The 20,458-nt window shown below is 46.5% G+C and overlaps 1 long non-coding RNA gene across 4 annotated transcripts in view; it reads right to left on the reverse strand.

Annotated features, from left to right (window-relative positions):
* The window catches only part of LOC106036214 (uncharacterized), a 112,489-nt gene that overhangs the window by 10,905 nt on the left and 81,126 nt on the right, over nt 1–20,458 (reverse strand). For 3 of the 4 annotated variants that reach the window (XR_001207167.3, XR_010833643.1, XR_007163013.2), the window contains one exon: nt 11,387–16,225. This is a non-coding gene — a long non-coding RNA (uncharacterized lncRNA). Of the gene's footprint in view, nt 1–1,011; nt 1,080–11,386; nt 16,226–20,458 lie in introns of those variants that run through there. The other variant, XR_010833644.1, reaches the window with a different exon arrangement.

The raw sequence follows: 20,458 nt of genomic DNA on the forward strand, positions 1-20,458 counted from the left end.
ATCAGTGGTCGGGTGCAGAGAGCTCTGCCTTCCTCTGCTGAGATGTGCTGCAGACACTGAGCTCCGCAAGCCCACCTTGACAGAGGAGACGAGCTGGAAAACTGTTGTTTGGCAACTCCCCAGCTCCTACAACTGCAGCCCTGTGATGTGCTTCCCAAAACCTTCCTGGTGTCTGCCTAAACGCAGAGCCCCTGGCTGCACCCTGGCAGAAGAGGCAGCCTGGGTGGGGTGCCGCACAGCTGAGGCTGGCGGGTCAGATGAGCAGGAGCTAGGAGAAGTAATGAGCTTCGTGCCACTTTTGCGGCTCCCTGACTATCTCACCAAAGTTGGCCCAGCAGATTTGTTTTGCTTTGTGCTCAAATTGGATTAAATCTCACTGGGTGTAGCTGTGGGGTGTTCCATTTAAGTGGGAACAGAGCTTTTATGCCAATCTGGCCGTGTGTATTTAAAGAGGGTGGCCCCAGCAGGCAGTCCGGTGGGTCACGTGTAGCGGTGGCTGCAGAGCAGTAGGCATCCCACCCACGGGAGGCAGTGGGACTGATCCCTGCCAGAGCCTCGGCTGGGATCACCTGGGTGAAGCCTCTGTGGGTTGTTTTCCTCCTGCCCCAAGCACACGCTGGCACCAAGCTGGGCACGGCAGCACACAGCAGGGCAGGCACACTGCGCCTGCTGGGTCCGTCCTCCAGGTGCAGCACATTGCAGCTACTCCCTCCGTGCTCGTTTCTCATTGTCTATTAAAACCCTTTCCAGAATCGTGATTCCCTTATGTGCGTCTGTTTCCAGCTCAAAAGAAAGATTCCATTTAGGTTGACATTGTAAATCCATCACCCCTAAATTCAAAAGGAAGCCTCCCGTGCATGCTTTCCTCTCTCTCTCCTCTTTGACCCAAGGGAAAGCATCGTGCTCTTTGGAGGCACAATGCCTCACTTCTGCAAGGAACCTGTTTTCTGCTGCAGCTGTGTGTTTTGCCACCTGCTAGTAAATGTCAGAGCAGAGAAACAAAGCACTTACATGCTACCAGTACTTATGCTCCCACACGGGGGATGTAAGAGCCAGGCCAGGAACACCATGTACAGACACTGCAAAGATGAAAATAAAGATAAATCATTAAAGGGCATAAAACCAACGTGCCTCACTTGTCATTTACGTGACATAACAAGGGGAGATGTGTTGAAACCCTGTAAGTGGGTTTTGGGATGCAAACACAGTCTGACAGGAAAACTGTTTTCCACAAAGTTATATTCACTCAGAGCCAACATACACTCAATTGATTTTCTTCCTGCAAAAGAAGTGCAAAAAAGCAGGAGCTTCACACCAGTGACCAGTGACTAGCACATACAAGGTGAATAAGAAAAAACAAAAAAAAAAATCTGAAAATTTTATTCTGTATGTAAGCCTGCAAATACCGTTATAGTCCACCAGTTAATTTAGACAACAGAAATGTTGGTACTATATGAACTCTTAAGTCCTTTAATCTTATACATGCCACTGGACCTTCCTCTAGAAGCAGTGGTCAGGTTGAAGTTTGCTTACACATATTTTTTGGTTCTCTAATTTCTATTTGAAAGCTGTCAGCCCCCACTCTCTCCTCGCTGGGTGCTGGGATGCACAGGCTGCAGCTAGTGCCACCGCAGCCACACAGACCCTTAGGGATGGACGATGTGTGGGGGCCACTGTGGTGTCACAGGGCTCTGCCTGGGGCACGCCTGGGCCTTCCCGTGCAACAGAGGGGTCATTTTGTTCTGTGGCCTTCTTTAGCTACTGGGAAGAAGGCTGGGGGCAGGACTCAGGGCACAGCCTCCGCCTCAGGCAGTCACCCCACGTGGGGAGCCACCAAGCCAGGCTGGGTTTCCTCAGCGTTGCTTTGGCCGTGAAGTCCTTGGAGACTAACCTTGTGTGCTCTGCAGAGCCGATCCCTGTCTGACACACGGATGGCCACGTCAGACCCCAGATCTCTCGGCTCCACACCAAGATGCTGTTTGTAGCACCCCCTCAGCCCTCCCGGTCTCCTTTCCAACCAGGCTGCAGTAGTAACCCCCCAAACACAAAACTGTTCAAGTACAGGAACATATCCATCAGCACAACTAAATGCTATTATTGGTGTGTGTGTGGATATCATCCTGAGGCAAGAACGGAGGGATGTAAGTAGTTTGAACATAAAAAATACGCTAAGACAAATTGTGGCAGGTGGATCAAGTCCCTGAGGAACAGTATTTTGACAGCAGTCTTCCAATAAAATTCTGAAGTGCAATCAATGTAATCAATACTCTTCTCAGACACCTTTGCCCATCCATCCAATCTGCATCGACTGCTGGAAAATCAGATTAGCTTTATTTCATTAACCCAGCTCAAGGCAACATTTACATTTTTAACCTAATGCAGTGTGCTCACTGAAATGCTCTCCTAAGACAGGTGATGAACGATGCTGTGGAGGCCTCCCATCCCTGTCAGCTGGCTACCGCCACCTGCCATGGAGAAAATAAGTGGTAATTGGCAGCCTGGCCATGTGGCAGATTGATGGAGTTGTTTGGGGAGACTGGACAAGTGACTCCCTGCAGATCAGCAAGAGCAAAATGTCCACTGCCAGGCCTGCGGACTCCTGTGCAGCATTAGGCACTGGGAAGCCTTGTGTCTTTGAGCTGACACCTCAGTGGTTTCTTTCTTGGCTAACTTGTTTGCTAATAAGGTTGCACAATTTCCTTTTCTGCCATTTTCCTTCCTTCTGGCTCAGCTCAGTGCATGATTCAGTAAGCTGGATTAATCATCTTCATAACAAATTCTGAGTCTGCTTCACTGCTGAAAAACTTCTTGCTGACCAGCTCCTGCAGCTAAAGCATCCAGAATAGGGAAAAATGAAATGAAATGAAATAAATAAAATAAAAAAATAACATGAGTCTTTAGATTGTAGGTATTTTTTAGAATTAATTCCCATGCTACAGCACCTTTCCGAAGAAGCAGCCAAAAGCAGCAGAGGACTGTTTTATAAACATATAAAAGATGTGGCCTTCTAGAAAGACATCCTTCACATATCATGCTGCAGAAATAGAGCAGAATTTAGCTGTTATACACCAAGATTGTTGGCGCATTTGCCTTACTCCTAAGGAAACGACATTGCCTTGTAGCTCACCTTTTACAGTGCACGCTTTTCTGCCTGTGCAATTCATTATTCAGTAGTCGATATCCTAAACAGTCTAAGGCTGATGTTCCTAGGAAATGAGTTTTTTAATATTCTTCTTGATGAACATGTGTTTTGTGGCACCTGAAAATAGATGTACTATTTTTCTAGGCCCATTGCATATTTTACCTATTGAGCCATACATTTTAGTGGCTGCATTTTGCTATGTGTTAAGTTGGAAAACCAATTTAAGCAGTCATTTGACTGACAAGATGATTATTTGTCCTCCTACATACCCTCCAAGTACAAAGTCGGATTTATAGCTTGCTACTTTACATCGTTCAAAAGCCAAGGAACAGGGAACACATTGCCTTATCAGTTCTTGGTAGGTGAGCACAAGAATGGCAGTGTACCTCATAACGAAGGCTGTGGGGATCTACAGAACAGCGGGTCCTACAGGTGGCTGTTGGTGGGTTAAACCTGTTCGACCTTCATGGATTAAGACTGAGCTGTGCAGGGACCTGTTCTGCCACCACATCTGATGTGGGCAGCGGGACCAGCAGTGGGGCTCCAGCTTGGCTGTCTCACGAGGAAGGCTTCAGCCCTGGCCACTCAGTGCTGTCATTGCTAACGCAGGCTTCTGGTGAAAGAAGCTGCAGAGAAGGCCAAGGGATGCCAGTGTCCTAAAAATATTTGGAACTGCTAAAATATTTGGCTGCCTAAAACGAGGCATCTACATGAAGCTAACTCATCTTTCAAAGTTAATGAAAATGTTGAAAACCCTGGGCTTTGCACTGCCTTTTCCATAGAAATAGAATAACTTTCATTCCTTAGAACTTTCCAAGGCTTTCCTTACAAGTAGGGAAAACTGAAGGCAGTAGCTGGGGCCACACAAGAACAGATTTGCTTATCACTGACCCATAGTACATTTATCGTTACATTCATATGTTATATGAATCAAAAAATAAAATGTTTTTTCAATTGGAAAAAGAAAACAACCCTCAACACATTTTTTTCATACGTATTTTGAAGTTGTTTTTAAAGGTCTTACATAAAAATGAAGTACAAGCTGAAGGTAAGCACCATCCCTAGATGAAATAAACTGTAATAACTTTTGAAAATTTCCTTTCTGTTTAGCTTCTGGAGTTTTTTGTTTGTTTGTTTTTCTCCCTTTTCAGGAATCTGTAGTCTGCTTTATTCAAAAGATTTTCATTTTTGAGGAAAATAATATCATTTTAAGAAAAGAGATCACCCATTTCTTTTAGCCCAGAAAGCAGAAAACAATCTCATTTCTAGGTGTTTCTGTAGCTGACAGCACCTGTAACAGGGTTTCTGCCTTTCTTCGTGCAAGAGAATTACTGAAGAATTAAATATAATACAAACGTACTGAGACAGCACTACAGTTCGATGCAAACTATTCTACATTAAAAATCAAGCATTCTCAACACTAGAAAAGCACAATGAATCCTATCAAGTCTGGCAGGGATCACAAGCATGTTGCAGCACGCAGCAGCCGCAGGCTGGTCCCCAGAATGACCCACTTGGCTTCCTCCACCTGTGATTTGAAATTTGGAATGATTTTCAATTTAGTAATGCTGGCAGAGCAGTTCAGCTGACTTTTAAAGTTCATTTCCAGAATACAGGCCAATTTAGCAAGTAATTTGCCGAGAGCGTTCCCCTGATTGCAGTCTGTTTTTCTGTCCATTTCTGAGAGCATGAAGAAAGCAGCAAGGCGGACAGCAGTACCAGCCACCCCAGGCAATACCCTCTGAGCATGAGATGTGACTCTAAGTGGACGTATTAAAGCATTGAGATGCCAATTATCTACTTCACTTTAATGAAAATTATTCTTTTCATTTGCAGGGTGATTCTTCCCCAGACCTGCAATTGCCGTCGCTCTGATGCTAGCACCAAGTCATGAGACGTGAATCACAGTGCTGGAGAACTGCTCCCACAAAGACTTCCGTGCTTTCGAGTCCCACCTGATGTTACAGTGCACATAGGAGACCGATGACTGCACATATCTGTCAGATGGAGCAATGCATAAGGGACTTCTTGGTGAAACATCTGCACGTCTCCTCTGGAGCCCAACCCATGTGGCCAGCTGCTTGCAGCACCAGGCAAGGTTCCCCAAGGTCCACCTCTCCCCGGGGAGCACTGGCTCCTCTCCCCTGCTATTGAGCACCTCACAAGTCATTTTCTGAGTGGGGTTCAGAGCGTTAGCTGTTACAGGGAAAATATTTTATTACATTCTGGTCTCACTCTTTGCAGAGCTGTAGCAAAGTTTGTTATCACTTGCCTAACCATGCTCTGCTAATAAATGCATAGAAACAAATTTATGGTGAAAATCTGATTGCACTGAGCTCGATAGGAGTCCACCACAACCACCAGCATCTCCCAGACTTTGTTCTAATCTTCAGAGCCCATGTCTGTGAAATAGGGCCTGTCCTTAAAGAAAGGTCTGCAAGTTCCCTCCTGTTTCTAATGCGTCTTTTTAATCTTGTGTTAAAATCTGCCTTAACTGGGCACTAAGCTCCTAAGCCTTTCCACAGTTCCTAGAAAATATTTCAGTATGTTCCTATGCTTAAAATAGGAAAATTACTCAAGATTTTGGTGAAAACAACATAGCTGTAACAGGATGCTTATAGCTACCATGTGGGAGTTTGGTGACACAGCCCCAGGACCAGCTCTGTGCCTGGAGGCAGGGAGGTGCGTCTAAAGGGGGGTTATTAGAAAAGAACAGAACCCAAAGCACCCAGCATAAGTGAGAGCTGCAGTCACATCCAGAGACCTAAGGCAGCTGCTTCGACCTCCTGATGCTCTCCAGGGCATGCACAGGCACAGACCAGTGCCCCACCAGCCCTGAGAGGACGCCGGCTCCCGTTGCCAGCAGCAGCAGCCTCTGCACCACTGCTTATTCACAGGGGCACATGCAGAACGAGCAAGCGACTTAGGAGAGATGGCAGTGTAAACTGTTATTCAATTTCCATTCCTGTTACCATCATTCATCTGTTTTGCTGCCCGTCGGCTGCCTCCCAGGCCTGGTCTCCAGAGAGATTTTCTGCTGGGGTGATTTCTTTCTGCAGGACTATCTGCCTTTCTCGGGTTGACTGTGCAAGTGGAAATGAAATTCTGCTGAAACAGATTCATTAAAAGAAGATTAGTGAGATTAGCTGAGCTGTAACTGTGTTGTGCCTTCCCTGTGTGCCTGAATGCAAAGAATCACTCTACAAATGACAGAACAAGGGGCTCGTGGATTTCCGGGAGCTCGGCCTGCTGGGGCCCTGTCAGACAGCTATTTACCAGCAAATAGATGTGGTGCCATCTTCTACTGTTGCCATACACTCACTTGCACACAGAAAAAGGGATTTTTGTGGCAGGTAAGAGGCCTCCAACACGCACAGCACCGAGCTGCGTGCACTCCCCCACCCCAGGGCACTGCTTTGCCCAGGGAAGGAGGGCTCGGGCCTGCTGCTGCACCTGCGGGCCCGAGGCAGAGAGGGGTGAGCTCTGCTTCGCAGCTTTGCACACCGGTGGACAAGAAGCAAAATCCATGCTCCTGGTCACACGTGCTGTGTTTCTTCTCTACCTAGGTGGTGCTGTTGCTGCCTGAACCGTTCCCTGCAGGTAGTCTCTGGTGCGAGTTGACGCTGTGCTTCACGCTCCCCGAGCTCTCCAAAGCACCCCAGGTTTCTGGGGCTGCCTCAGCAGCTCGCAGCCATCAGGTGATGGGTTTCCCACCTCGGGCTCCACACAGACTGCGGTACTCAGCTGCGTGTGTTCACTGCCACCTGCAACACTGTGCCTGGCCACCACGGCACTGTCCGCCGTGTCCCTTGCACCCAGGCGGGGGAAGAATGGCAGCGAACAGTGAGCAGCAGGGAAGAGGCAGACCGGGAGCTGCTTCCCTTCCTGTCTCAAAGTACACGTGCAATCCACGACATTCAAAAGCAGCAAACACAATGCTAATGTAAGGAAGGCTCACCAGTGCCTCGGGCTGCCACCAGCACCTGAGGGCATCCATGTGTGGGGTGCCTGACCCCAGGGCACCCTGCGTGCTCCTGAGCCAGAGACTGTGCCTGCACGGACATGAGCCGGCCACCAAAGGGCCTTGCAGGAGGCATTTGTGTCCCTTGCTCTCATCCGGATGTGTTCAGCCTCAGCCAGCTCTCTAGGAGACTGCAAACAGGGAATCACAAGAGCTCTGCTGTTTTGGCTGCATTTCTGGAGAAAGTGAGCCTGTGCGGAGCTTGTTAAGGAGGAAAGTTATCAGGCATTTAGGAACGAGAAAGGATCAGGGATGTTAAAACACTTAGGAGAGTATTTAGGAAATATGTTTCATTACAGTATATGCAAACTCCATTTGCAGCTTGAGCACACAAGAGTCTTTACGAGGGGAATTTACTGCTGGAGATAATGAGCCTGTTTTCACCAACATGTAAATCTGCCTGCTGCTTGCTGGGGCTGGTGAACAATCAGAACTCAGATCATCGCTACTGAGTGCTTTGCTAGCAGTGTAAACAGCAATGGCATTTGGAGTTTTGTTTAACAGAGGGTGGAGATTTAAGTCACTTTTACAATATCATCTAACGCGGAGTAAGCCTCTGCAGACCATACATCACTACTCTGGCAACAGTCTGTAATGTCTTTAAGCTACATCTTTAAATTATGAATAATACCTATTAAAAAATCATAACTCTTATTTGTGGTAAGCATCTCTGAGCAAAGACACTGTCAGAATAATCAGAGCCTATTTCACAAATGCAGTATCTGTCCACATCCCGTGGTACAGTTTGTAGCATCAGCACACCCATTACAACAGTTTATTGTACCTCTTAAAACCAACAGGCTGAAAAGTGCTTCCCAGCAATGATCTTCCTGCTTAGGAAGCAAGTTAAGTTCCTTCCAAGCCTACAACTGAGCATCTGAGAGCATGAGAAGCGAGGGGGATGAAAATTTTAACAAAGTCCTCTGTAAATTTGAGAAAATGATTTTATCTAGGCAAAGATTGGCTTATCTTGGCTCAGGTAGCTTACTTTCAGATAACGTGAGATGAGCGTGACGTCTCCTTTCTGTCCCCATAGTCACAAGGAAGCTCTACAGAATCACAGTATCGTCTAGGTTGGAAGAGACCTCCAAGATCACCCAGTCCAACCTCTGACCTAACCCTAACAAGTCCTCCACTAAACCATATCACTAAGCTCAACATCTAAACGTCTCTTAAAGACCTCCAGGGATGGTCACTCAACCACTTCCCTGGGCAGCCTATTCCAATGCCTAACAACCCTTTCAGTAAAGAAGTTCCTCCTAATATCCAACCTAAACCTCCCCTAGCACAACTTTAGCCCATTCCCCCTTGTTCTGTCACCAGGCACGTGGGAGAGTAGACCAACCCCTACCTCGCTACAGCCTCCTTTAAGGTACCTGTAGAGAGCGATGAGGTCTCCCCTGAGCCTCCTCTTCTCCAGGCTGAACAAGCCCAGCTCCCTCAGCCGCTCCTCGTGAGACTTGTTCTCCAGACCCCTCACCAGCTTGGTCGCCCTTCTCTGGACTCTCTCGAGCACCTTGGTGTCCTTCTTGTAGCAAGGGGCCCAAAACTGAACACAGTACTCCAGGTGCGGCCTCACCAGAGCCGAGTACAGGGGGACAATCACCTCCTTAGACCTGCTGGCCACACTGCTTCTTATGCAAGCCAGGATGCTCTTGGCCTTCTTGGCCACCTGAGCACACTGCTGGCTCATATTCAGCTGCCTATCTACCAGTACTCCCAGGTCCTTCTCTGCCAGGCAGCTTTCCAACCACCCATCTCCCAGCCTGTAGCGCTGCTTGGGGTTGTTATGCCCCAGATACAGGACCCGGCACTTGGCCTTGTTGAACTTCATGCAGTTGGCCTCAGCCCATCGGTCCAGCCTATCCAGATCCTCCTGCAGAGCCTTCCTACCCTCAAGCAGATCGACACATGCACCTAACTTGGTGTCATCTGCAAACTTACTGAGGGTGCACTCGATCCCCTCATCCAGATCATCGATAAAGGTATTAAAGAGGACTGGCCCCAGTACAGAGCCCTGGGGGACTCCACTAGTGACCGGCCTCCAACTGGATTTGACTCCATTCACCACAACTCTTTGAGCCCGGCTATCCAGCCAGTTTTTAACCCAATGAAGCGTGAGGTTCTAGGTGAGGTCTGAGCTGCATCTACCGTACGGTGAGACCCTTTTGGGTGACATCCTGGAGGACATCAAGCTTCTAAACCCAAAAGTGCAATCCAGAAACCCAGAAGTCTAGCCATGGGCCTCAGCTTGCTTCACGCACACAGGCTGGTAAGCTTTGAACCAAATTTCCACCATCATCGCCCGCGTGAGAAGCCCCCCCTAGGTGGGTGAGCTTCCTCAGCCAGTGCCACCAGTCCCTGGGCGCTCTGGGGCAGGGACACCCAGCATAGCGAGGCAGGACCATGGCACGGCCATTGCGGTACCTCTCACAGAGGGCTCCTGGAGTCCTGCTCCCCCCGTCTGCCTCCAACCGCTGGCCCCAGGGGGCTGGAGGGCAGGCACGGCCACGACCCCAGTGTTTCTCTGATCGCACCAACTGAAGGCAGCAGCCGGCCTTAATGCAGGCTTTTACTCTAACCACTTTTCTTCTAATCAGCTGCATAAAGGCCAACCACGACCTGTGCACCACAGAGCGAGATGGAAAAGCTGAGCAGAAGTGCCAAGTTGCAACCAGCCACTTATTTTACCTCAGGAGTTTCGTTTTCTGACTGCCTCAGAAAGAGTGGATATATATAAATAAAGGAGCAAAGTGAAGACCATTAGCAGAAACAGACTTTATGAGATTTCACACACCTTTATCAGGAATCTGTGCTGCACTCGATGTGGGTGCTGCAGTTGGCAGTCCGATTTGTACGGGCCTGGCTCCTGCCTGGAAGGGCTGTCCAGCTGCGAGAAAGCTGGCTTTGAAAGCTGCATCCAGACCTGCCCATTTTCCATGTGCACCAATGTCCGATAGCGTAACAACAGACTGAGGGGTTCAGCATACTGATGCCAGTGAGGCACACCACATTTTCCAAGGCTGTAGCACTGGAGGCTCCCTCCTGTTCTGAGCCTGCTCCCCAGGCAGCCATTTCATATAATCCCATCCACAATGCAGCCGACCACCAGGTAGTCCTTGCAATGAGCTGTGAGGACAGGAGACCAGCCTCTGATGGGCCACAGGGCTCCTCCGGAGCAGGACTGAACCCCAGGCAAATGTCCTGCTCACCACCCGGAGAGCCAAGTGTCCTTTTGTTCTCTGCTATCTGGTCCCAGGAACCCGCCACTGCTTTCTCATGAGCAGGAGCTCTGTCCCTCCCAGAACACATTAATCTGGAACAAGGTTAAAACGCTTTCTTGAGAAGGAGTACGAGGTGTTCAATCCTGTGAAGGTGTGGGAGATGCAAGGCCTGGTTAGCGGCCTCCTGCAGGAGGCACTAGGCTGGCATGCCCAAAGGCACTGCTGCTGGTACCACTGGTACCTCAGAGCACTAGGACAAGACATAAGTGCTTCTGGGTTTCTGCAGCACACAGAAAATGGACCAGTTACACTGTGGGACCACTCTAGGCTGCTGAAGGAGGTGCTCCTTGGGTATCAGTCTTAGGTATTGGTAGGTCTTGGTAAAGCAATAATTTTTGGATGTCTCATATGTATTGATGGCCAGTCTCCCTTTCTGGCAGCTCATTTTTCCCCTGAAGAAGCCAGCTGTCAACATCAGGCTCATCTGTTTGGAACATTAACTCTCTGTAATTCTCACTTTCTTGGTGGGCCTTTGCCATAGAAACCTGCCGTAGCAACAGGGAGGCAGAGCAGCAGCAGCTCAAGCCAGAGCCGTTAATGAGGCAGCCCCAGCCACTCTGCCCGCAGCATCAGCTCGTGCCCTGCCTCCCTGCTTTCCTTTTTTTTCCCAGCAGGGCATCACTAATAGATGAGCATTTCTAGCAGAATCAGGCTGTGGGGCAGCTGCGTTGGAAAACTGTTGGGCACCACTTTGAAACGGCCCTTCAATGTAAGTGCAGGTGGCCTGGCTTACCTACACAGCACACCCAAGGGAAATTCTTGCAGCTGTAATGCCCTGGCATGCCCAGGGTGATTTCTGGTGTTTGTTACCATGGGCACAACATGGGCACTGGAGGAGCCAAGAGGAAAGGATGGGATCCGAAGCATCTCAGCATGGGCTCCAGAGTTGCTCTGCACAAGCAAGAGAGAAACAAGAAGATTGACTCAAGACCCTGAAAACAACCCCATGAGCTTTGTGGGGAAAGAACACCCTGACCAAACCATGTCTGAGCAGGCTGAGTCCAGAGCCAAGCCAAAACCATGCTTCCCTTGCAGAGCCTGCTCGTGTCCTACCAGCTTGGAGTTCAGGTGTCCTGACAAGACATCTCCACAGCTGCATCCCCTCTGGAGAGCCAGCAGGACGACCTGCACATCCCGGCACTGGGATGGGCACATGCTGCCATCGCCGGCCTGAGCATCCTGTATCTTTCCACTCTGACTCATCCCATCACAAGCACACCTTGCACGCTGCTTCCAGCCTCACACCATGACTCACACGTGAACCTACACCTCCCTCATTTTAAATCCTTCCCTGCCAGGTCTTTCATTATCTGCTCTGCTGCCCCTGGGATAATCATCCAGAGGAAGAGCCCCGTTGGCCTGCATCTCCAAATGCCTCTCCTCTGCTCACCTATCAGCATCAGGGCATCATTAACTGCTAGCATCTGACCCGAATTTACAAACCTGGCTTGTAGGGAACAGGGAACAACCACCTCACCCAGCCTGTCCAGAATCTGCAGAATTTTTATTATATATAAAAACACAATTGGGCAAGAAAATACTTCCCTGGTTTTGTTTATTTGCTAGTTTGCTATTTTAGTTTTACATTTTAATGTTTTCTAACTTTTGCCCAGTGACGAACATTTCTGCTCCAAGATGAGCAAGCATTTGTTTTAACGCTCTGACTGAAACTCGGCCCTGAGAGGGTTCGAATTAAAGCACATTCATTCAACACCCAATCGAAGAACCACAGGCTTGACTAAATGATTCATTCCTTATGTTTGATCTTGAAGACATTTGGAAACTTGGTTTTATAAAAGGCTGCAATTTATGAAGTCTGTTTTCTCCTAATATAAAGACATGAATCTGCATTTTAGGTGAATACTTACTGAATTAAATAAAGGAATCAGCTTATACTATACACAGAATATTCTCACACAGATCTATGAGTAACTGCACATAACAAAGTTCACGGAAGAATCAAACATACTAAAGGTTAACCTGTAGTGTATCTTTCACCATCAAAGAGAGAAAATTTCAACATTTAGCACATCCTGGACATGAAGTTGAAAGTGACTATTTGTGCCTAAGAAACAGGCAATAAGGATGTGAGAAACAAAGATGGTCCTGCCTGAAGAAAATTATGGAGATTTTTCTCACAAGGATAAGATGCACAAGCCTGCAACAGGATGTGGCCATGAGCCTCTGTATTTTAATCAGTTGCTAATCAGGTACTTCAACTGAGCAGTTTGCTTCGGAAATTTAAAACAAAACCCCCCAATTCCCCCCAAATGAAGCTGATCTATTAAGTGCACTGGGGAGAACCTACTTTTTATTTATATATGTATTTCCCCCAGAAGCCTCTAATAAAGACAGGAAAAACTTCAAAAGTCACCCAACTCCAAACTGTTCCTAAAGAGCTGAGATTTCAGCGTGGCTCTTCTGCAGCCTCCCCCGAGCACCGAGGAAGCGAAGATGCCCTCAGCACCTACCCACTGGCCTTCAACAAGGCTACAGATGGGAAATCTTTCTGGCTAGCTGGGAGGCTTGCTGGAAGGTGAAGGTAAAACCTGATGAGCACTTCAAAGTTGAGTATGACTTCAAAGAGCCCTGCTGGGGGACCTGCACCTGCAGCTTTTCAGGCTTTGGCGCTGTTTGACTGTTTATCATTAAACCATTCACTCAGTCAGCCCTGTACAGTAAGTCCTTTAATGGATCTTAGGCTGAAAAAGATTCAGCCTGCAGACATCAAAAGTAAAAATGTAATTTGCCTTTCTTAAAGGAAACTTTGATATACCTTAAAATGCCATATTTTCGGAGGTGGTTTATTATCCAGCCTTTTATCCTCCCTGGGGGCTTTTCAAGACTTAATAAATCCATGAGTTCCATTGACCAAGCACGGCTGGTGCACATCTCGGAGCATCTCACTGGTACATAGTGTGGCTCTGGCAATCTACGGCTGCAGCACCACGCCCAGGGTCTCACTGGAAAGCCTTCTCATGTGGCTGTAAGGCTAAGCAGCTCACATCATAGAAACGTCTGCAAAATTTTCAACCAGCCTGGTTCTCAATGATTCAGTGAAACTGCTTATACCCACCAAGGACTTGGCTCAGTGTCGTTAGATTTCAAAAACTGAATTGAAATATATAAAAAGCTTTCTTGGTTTTCTGCCCATCCTTGTTATATAGCCTCCATTACCACAGTATTGAAGTGCTTCGTGATTTTTAACATACTTATGCTCACAGTACCTCACTGGCATGGAGAAGTGATGTTTTCTTTCTTTTACAGGTTGGAATCCAAAAGGACCAGGCTCCAAAAATAAGACTCTCAAACTCATACGTTTAAGTGCTCCTGAAAACCCACCGAGTCCTTAGTCAAAAGTTTAATTGTCTCAATGCTTGGTGCTACCATCTTTCTTTCTGGGTACTTTCTGGATACTAGACTGCAGGAAAACTCAGCCACCAGAAGATCAGTGCTTAGGATAAGAAAGAAATCAGATGCTCTGAAGTTATGAAAGCAAGTCAAATCACACAATCCTGTTTAGGGCAATCTGGCACATCCGCACTATTTCTCCTAACAAATAGGCCTCTTTGGACCATGTGGTAATCTGTTGATTTTTTCCCTGGGCATGATCAACACCCAGGCCAGCATGTGTCCATTGGAATATTTTAATCCTGCCTTACTTTCTCAGACACTTAGCGGGCAAAAGTAGCAGAAAGTTATAGATGAAAGGGATATTATGTGGTTGTGTGACTGTCACATAATGGAACACTCTCTCTGAGTAATTGCGTAAAGAGCAATTTTGTGGGTTTTATTGAATAACTCAAGATAATTTAAGCCTTCATAAAAGGATAATGAAAATAAAAAATAACTCTCTTACAGGAAGCTGTCTCCTCATATACAGAATGCTAGAGGCTCAACATTTATGAATGTATTTTAATTTTAACATTTTTCAGAAAACTTTGCAACATTTTAAATGGAGGAAATTTTGTTCAACCTACCCAATTATTCGTACCACAGCCCCAAGTTCTGAATGCTGTGCATATACAATGCACAGCTGAATTCAGTATACACATGATATACATGCATAAAGGAAAGGAAAATCCCTGTTCCAAAAAATATTTCCAACCACTTAAGAGAAGGGCATCAGAGAAACTTCTTTGTTCACCAGGTTTGTCTCCTTACTACCTTACCTACACCTGCATCGCCTTCCTGCACTCATATACTTAGCAATTTAAAAATCTGATTCTTGCCCCATACGCTCCTAGTAGAGGGCCGTTGCAGAACCACTCCAGGATCTCATCAATATCATCTAAAGACTCAAAATGCAGAAGTTACATACAGTTCCTTCTCCTTTTTGGAAGGGGACAAATAGCATCAAGAGATCCAGCCATTTACCCTGATCTACCCAGAATCTCTGGCAGAGCTGGAGAGTTGGTGTTGGGTCTCCTGCCTCCCAGTCCTCACTTAGCCAAGCAACAACAAGAGTTGTTAAACATGCCACTGAAGATGAAAGCACTGAAAACACACCCACAGCCACAGCGTTCAGATTTAGGGACTGGTCCTCTGGTTTGTTTTAGTTCTGTTGGGCTTCCGTAAGAAAACACCGACACCACATCTTTCTCAAGGTGAGGGTTTGGTCAGCAGTACTATTGTTACTCTTGCTCGGGAAAAACAAAAAGCAAACAATGACAAGCATAATTCCGTCCAGTTCTTGCAAATGCCATGCTCGGTGGCAGGGAGCCAGCCTCTGATCTCATGTACACCAGGACAAAGCCATGGCAACAGCACTGCTGAAGCACGAGAGCATCTCCTGCTGCAGGGAGCGCGGCAGTCACGCATCCTCCCTTGGCAGCAGCTTGAAGCAAGACACAGCCATGCTCAGTAAGAGCGAAAGATCTAGATTGCTGTTTGGGACCACCAGCAAGGTGCAGAACCCTGCACGATTCGGCTTGGGCAGCGGCTGGTGCCCGCTGGGAGGTGTGTGGTGTGTGTGGCAGTGCTGAGTCAGGCCAAGGGGAGTGACGCAGCCAGCAGCGTCAGCACAGGATGAAGTTTCTTCTCTCCATGCAGCCCTTGTGCTTGTTTTTCATACTGCAGAGCAGGGCCCCTTTGCACCTTTTCAGACAGCAGCTGAACTGTCTGTAACAGCAGAGTTTCGAAACGCTGTTCTTTCCTGATCTTTCTCTTGTTACAGATGCTCTGTTCAGTGCCAATGACGCAAGACGCTGTGTGCTGTTGGCAGCAGCATGAAGTGCAGCAGGGCCATAAAGAAGGCTAAGTGTGATGCGGCAGCAGGTTTAGGAGGGCAGGACAGCCTGGCTGCCACCTTTGTGCAGCAAATGGCCGCACACTGGTCTCCCACACCACCCCGAGCCAAACGGTGACCTGCTGTTTTCTCTCAGTCTGAGGTGGGAGGACAGGGCCAGCCAAAAAATATAGGTAACCATTACACAGGCATGTCTAACAGATCAAGTCATCACTTTTCATGCTTCATACTTTCAAGAAATCAAGCCTGTGTATCACTGCAATAATAGAGAGCATGAACACTTCCGAGAGACACAGATACTGCCATTAACTTGTCCCTCCCTGCCCCTTGCTGTGCCCTGTGGCCCGCCAGCAGTCACTGAACGATGGGATTACCTTTCTGACCCAGTTCTTTGCTTCTGACACCTTGCTCATCCCCGTGGTTTAAAACATGGAGCTCATAGTCATCCTGTCCATCTGCTCAATTCCAATAGTCTTCCAGGCTTGTGACGGTGATAACTTCGAGTAGTCTCATTGCACATGTGTTTCCACCTACACAAATAAGGGATACCGTATTTGCAAATACAGTAAGAACAGGGCAGTTTTATAAGAAACAAGAAAATCAGGAACCGAAGAGGATATTTGTCTCACAAACAGGACTGTAAATCATGGGCTACCAAAATAGTTGAAACATCTTACAGTCCCATGTTAAATTACCTATCTAGCGTTATTTCATGACTCATTTCACTTGTCAGGTCTGGACAAAAAATCTTTAATTCTTAACAGTAAAGCTTAGGTCAGAGACTGAAGAGCAGAGAACTACAAGAAAATAGTCTCAGATTCAAGCCCTAACAGCATTTAGGTTACAGATACCAAATCTCTGGGCTTACCTGAGACACTCAAGATTTGTAGGCGCATCCCACAATTCTGATGGTACTGGCATGGTATTTTGCACCAGATTTTAGAGGCGATGCAAGGAATCAGAAATTTGTCCAGAACAAAGAGGAAAACCAGTCTCTCCATTCAAGCCATGGCCCTATCCTGTACTCGTTCCCTCTGCCACCACAGAGACCTCCACTCATTCCCTTTGCCACCACAGAGACCTCACCATCACAGCACACTGCAGGGCTTCCAGGGAATGTTCTCTTGGTTCCTGTGCTGCCCCTGTGCAGGCTACGCGACCTGACGCAAGGAGCATACTCATGCCTGGTCAATCAAAGGAGGGAAGAGAGAGTGTGCTGGGCACGTTGCATCCTCTTTTCTTTAGTTAACATCTGCTCTCCTTAATTTAGGTAGATTTGCAAGCATGTTTTCAGTGGGGGTCACAGCTGCCCACCAGCATGTTGTTGGGATCCAAAGAGATACTGGTGAGTTTGCATAGATTATAGCATTTCTCATAGAAGAGACACAAATACTTGACATTTTAATCGTATAATTAGCACTCATTAAAATATCTTCATTCTAAAGGCAATTGTAAGAAAGAGAAATACAGACTGGGAGCTTATAAAATTTTATCCGTTTTCTCATCTCTTTTGAGAAAAATATGCCTCAATTCATTATGCAATGGTATAGTAAATGTTGGAAAAAAAACGTGTGGGTTGATTACCAGAACAGCTTTACTCCAGCCTCATTAGAAATCTAAACAACTTTCAGTTGCTCTTCCGAACAGTAAGGCTGAAGTGCAACACCAGAGTTAAAAAGTCTTTGGCTAATTAATGAATTAGCTGATTGCATTGGTTGCCATAAGCAAGCATTTCAGCACAAAGCAGCAGCATTCAGTTATAAATAGAGCCGAGCAGGGTATGGCATGTGCACATTTGCATAAAGGATCTGAAAGGTTGATGAGTAGTAACTGGCACTGGAATTTGCTCGGGTTCATTAAGAGCAAACTTTTGTGCAAATTTAGGGTAGAATATTGAAAAAAACACCATGTGGACTCATTAATTTGAGGGCTAAGTTAACCACAAAGAGCACAACTGAGAGTCAAAACGCAAATCCAAATTCACTTCCCACCAAAGCAGCATTGTTTCATTGCACTAGATTTTCAAGATACGAAAGGAGTCAAAACTATTTTCACAGAACTTCATCCATATCAAAGGAAAGAGCTGCCAATGGTTGGTTGCATGCCGCATGGTGTACAGACAGCACGGGCACCACCATGTCATCCATCACACATCGATCTTTACTCAGACTAGAGAAGAGCAGCCTGCCCGACAGCCACACCGTGCAGCCCTTGCTCCAAGCATGAGGCAGGGCTGTCACCTACCAAACACAACAAGAAGCCACCTGATTAAATGACAGGTTAGTTCCTCTGCCTGTATGAATGGGAGCTTCGTGCATGGACAGCACCGCAACAGCATCAAGCTCGAATGTGTTTTAGGCTGGAGGTGGGAAACAGAGCCCAGCACAGGAATGGAACTGGCGGTATTTTTTGGACCCATGAGAACTATTATGTTGGCCTGATAAGGGACAATTTCTGTGTTGCTAAAGGCCTTAATCTGAGACCTGCTGCAGTTAAAGAAATGTGTCTCTCTGGTTTCAGTAGATGCTGTAACAAACATCAAGTAATGATTTAATTATCATTATTAAGAATCGAAAAAAATTGCATTAAGAACACCCTTCTGTTGAGTAGACTTCATCTCTGTGCAATTCAGCATTTCAGTGAGCAGCCTTTGGAGGGCAGAGGATGTATGTCGTAACAAAAGAAGTCCATCAGAGGGACTGGGACACCTCACCATTTCTCTGCCAGGTTATGCTGGGGCAATGCTCCAAGGGCTGTTGTCACAGTAGGAAAAGCACCTAGAGAGGCTCTCAGCACCCACCTCAGAAGCAGAAGGACTACTATGGACACATCACAGACATGCTTTGCTAGCTCCTGTTCTTGTCCAGGATAATTTCAGAATTATTGCCAGTCAGTAAATCTCACATGAAGAACCAAGTAACCTTGACATGGCTCCAGCACCTGCCCATTCAATGCAGACCGGTAGTACAACAGAAAGAATGTAGCCAGAGAGATCCACGCTCATGGCATAGATTATTTAGTTGGCATTTTTTCCCCCATATAGTAGAGCTATGCTTCCTTTTCCCTTCTAGTATCAGTGTAGACACACAAAGTTCAACATCAAACATCTTATTTCCTCTGCAGTTGTAAGTTGCTTACATGCATTTCCTAATGGCTTCTGGAGACAGTTACCTGCACAGCATCCCCACGCCTTCAGTTCACCAATGCAATATCTTACACACAGCCTGCACAGGTCAGTCAGGCCTGCCAACTTTTCTAGGTAGCCTAAAAGTTAGGTACTCCATGTTCAGTATTGCAACGTACACATTCCCTTAGGCCCATAATCTTAATCATCCTTCTAATATTGGGCTGCTGATGTGGGATTTAGGTTTCTTTGTTTATCCCTTTTGTTCTTATTTCTGCTCTTTGGAGTGGGTAAGTGCTTTTGGATTGATCCAACTCACTCTGCTTTTTCTTTGCAGCCTGACGCCCGTCTTTATTCTGTGCATCTCTCTCAATAGAGGAATAGATCATAGACTTGCCTGTTTTTGGCACATCAGTGAGGTAAACACAGAAAATAGAAATGAGCTATTCACCCGAAATGGCATATTTCTCCCTTCTCCCCTCTCCCCATCATAAACATGCATTTTCCCCATGACAGCATGTTTCTAACTTACAGGTCACCCTTTGGTCCAGACCTATGAGCTCCTGAGGACTAACGCATTTGCCTCTCGCCCCAGGTACAGACCCATGTAGCAAGCAAAGCACAGGTCCACACTACTTGCCATTTGCATCTGTAAGTTAAGCTACATAGATAACCGTGAGGAAAACAAAACAAAACAAAAGAACAAAACAAAACAAGACCAACCAAACACCAGAATGGCAGAATGGTAAGTAAATGAATTAATAAATCACTCTGTGGTGGCACTGAATCCACAGGAAGGGAAGGAAACTCTTGGGAAACCATTTTGATAGTTAGGAAATAGTCTTTGATCCTACTGGGAAGCCTAAAAGATCAGCTGCAGATTATAGTTAAGGATGTCATAATGGAGATGAGCCAATATACAGCAAGTTGTGAGGGTATTATGCTAAAGCAGTAGATAGTTCTTTCAGTAGTGTATAAAGGACATTTGTGGGAAGGGTTATGAGGAGATATTTCTTAATCGTCTTAGATTAGAACGTACAGTTCAAGGCATTTAGAAAAAAAACAATAAAGAAATAACAATGGTTATTTTTAACTATTTGCTGTGTTTACAAACTTTTAAGTGCTTTATAGAGACCACTTTAAAAAAGTGCTTTGTCTGCTGGACTGGAAAAGATCACCTTAACTATTACCTCTTTGCCAACTAAAGCTTAGCCTTCAAGAGGATAGTGCCCAACCTATTCTACCTCGCCAAATCACCCAAAGTGGGTGATCAGCTCAGGCTATCATGAATTATTGCCAAGATTTCCCAGGCTGAAGGACTTGCTTGGCAAGAGGAAACACATCTTGAATTTCCTTTCCTATGGGATGTGAGACAGCCCTACAAAAGACTTTGACAGCATTCCCTAAGAAGGGGTTCTTAGAAATTATACTGAGTTGAACATAGCATCTTCATGGAGGACTGATGGCACACAGCATGCCTACTGTGATATCCTTCCTTAGAGAGCAAAACCATAGCCTTGCTCTGGAATGAAGGCAGCCAGAAAATAAAAATTTCATTGCTACCAGAAGATGTACATTACGTTATTATTAACATTTCTCTGAAAATACCTGGTCATCTATCATATCTTAAACAATTCTG

Source organism: Anser cygnoides, chromosome 9, assembly GCF_040182565.1.
Source record: "Anser cygnoides isolate HZ-2024a breed goose chromosome 9, Taihu_goose_T2T_genome, whole genome shotgun sequence".
Taxonomy (NCBI): Eukaryota; Metazoa; Chordata; class Aves; order Anseriformes; family Anatidae; genus Anser; species Anser cygnoides.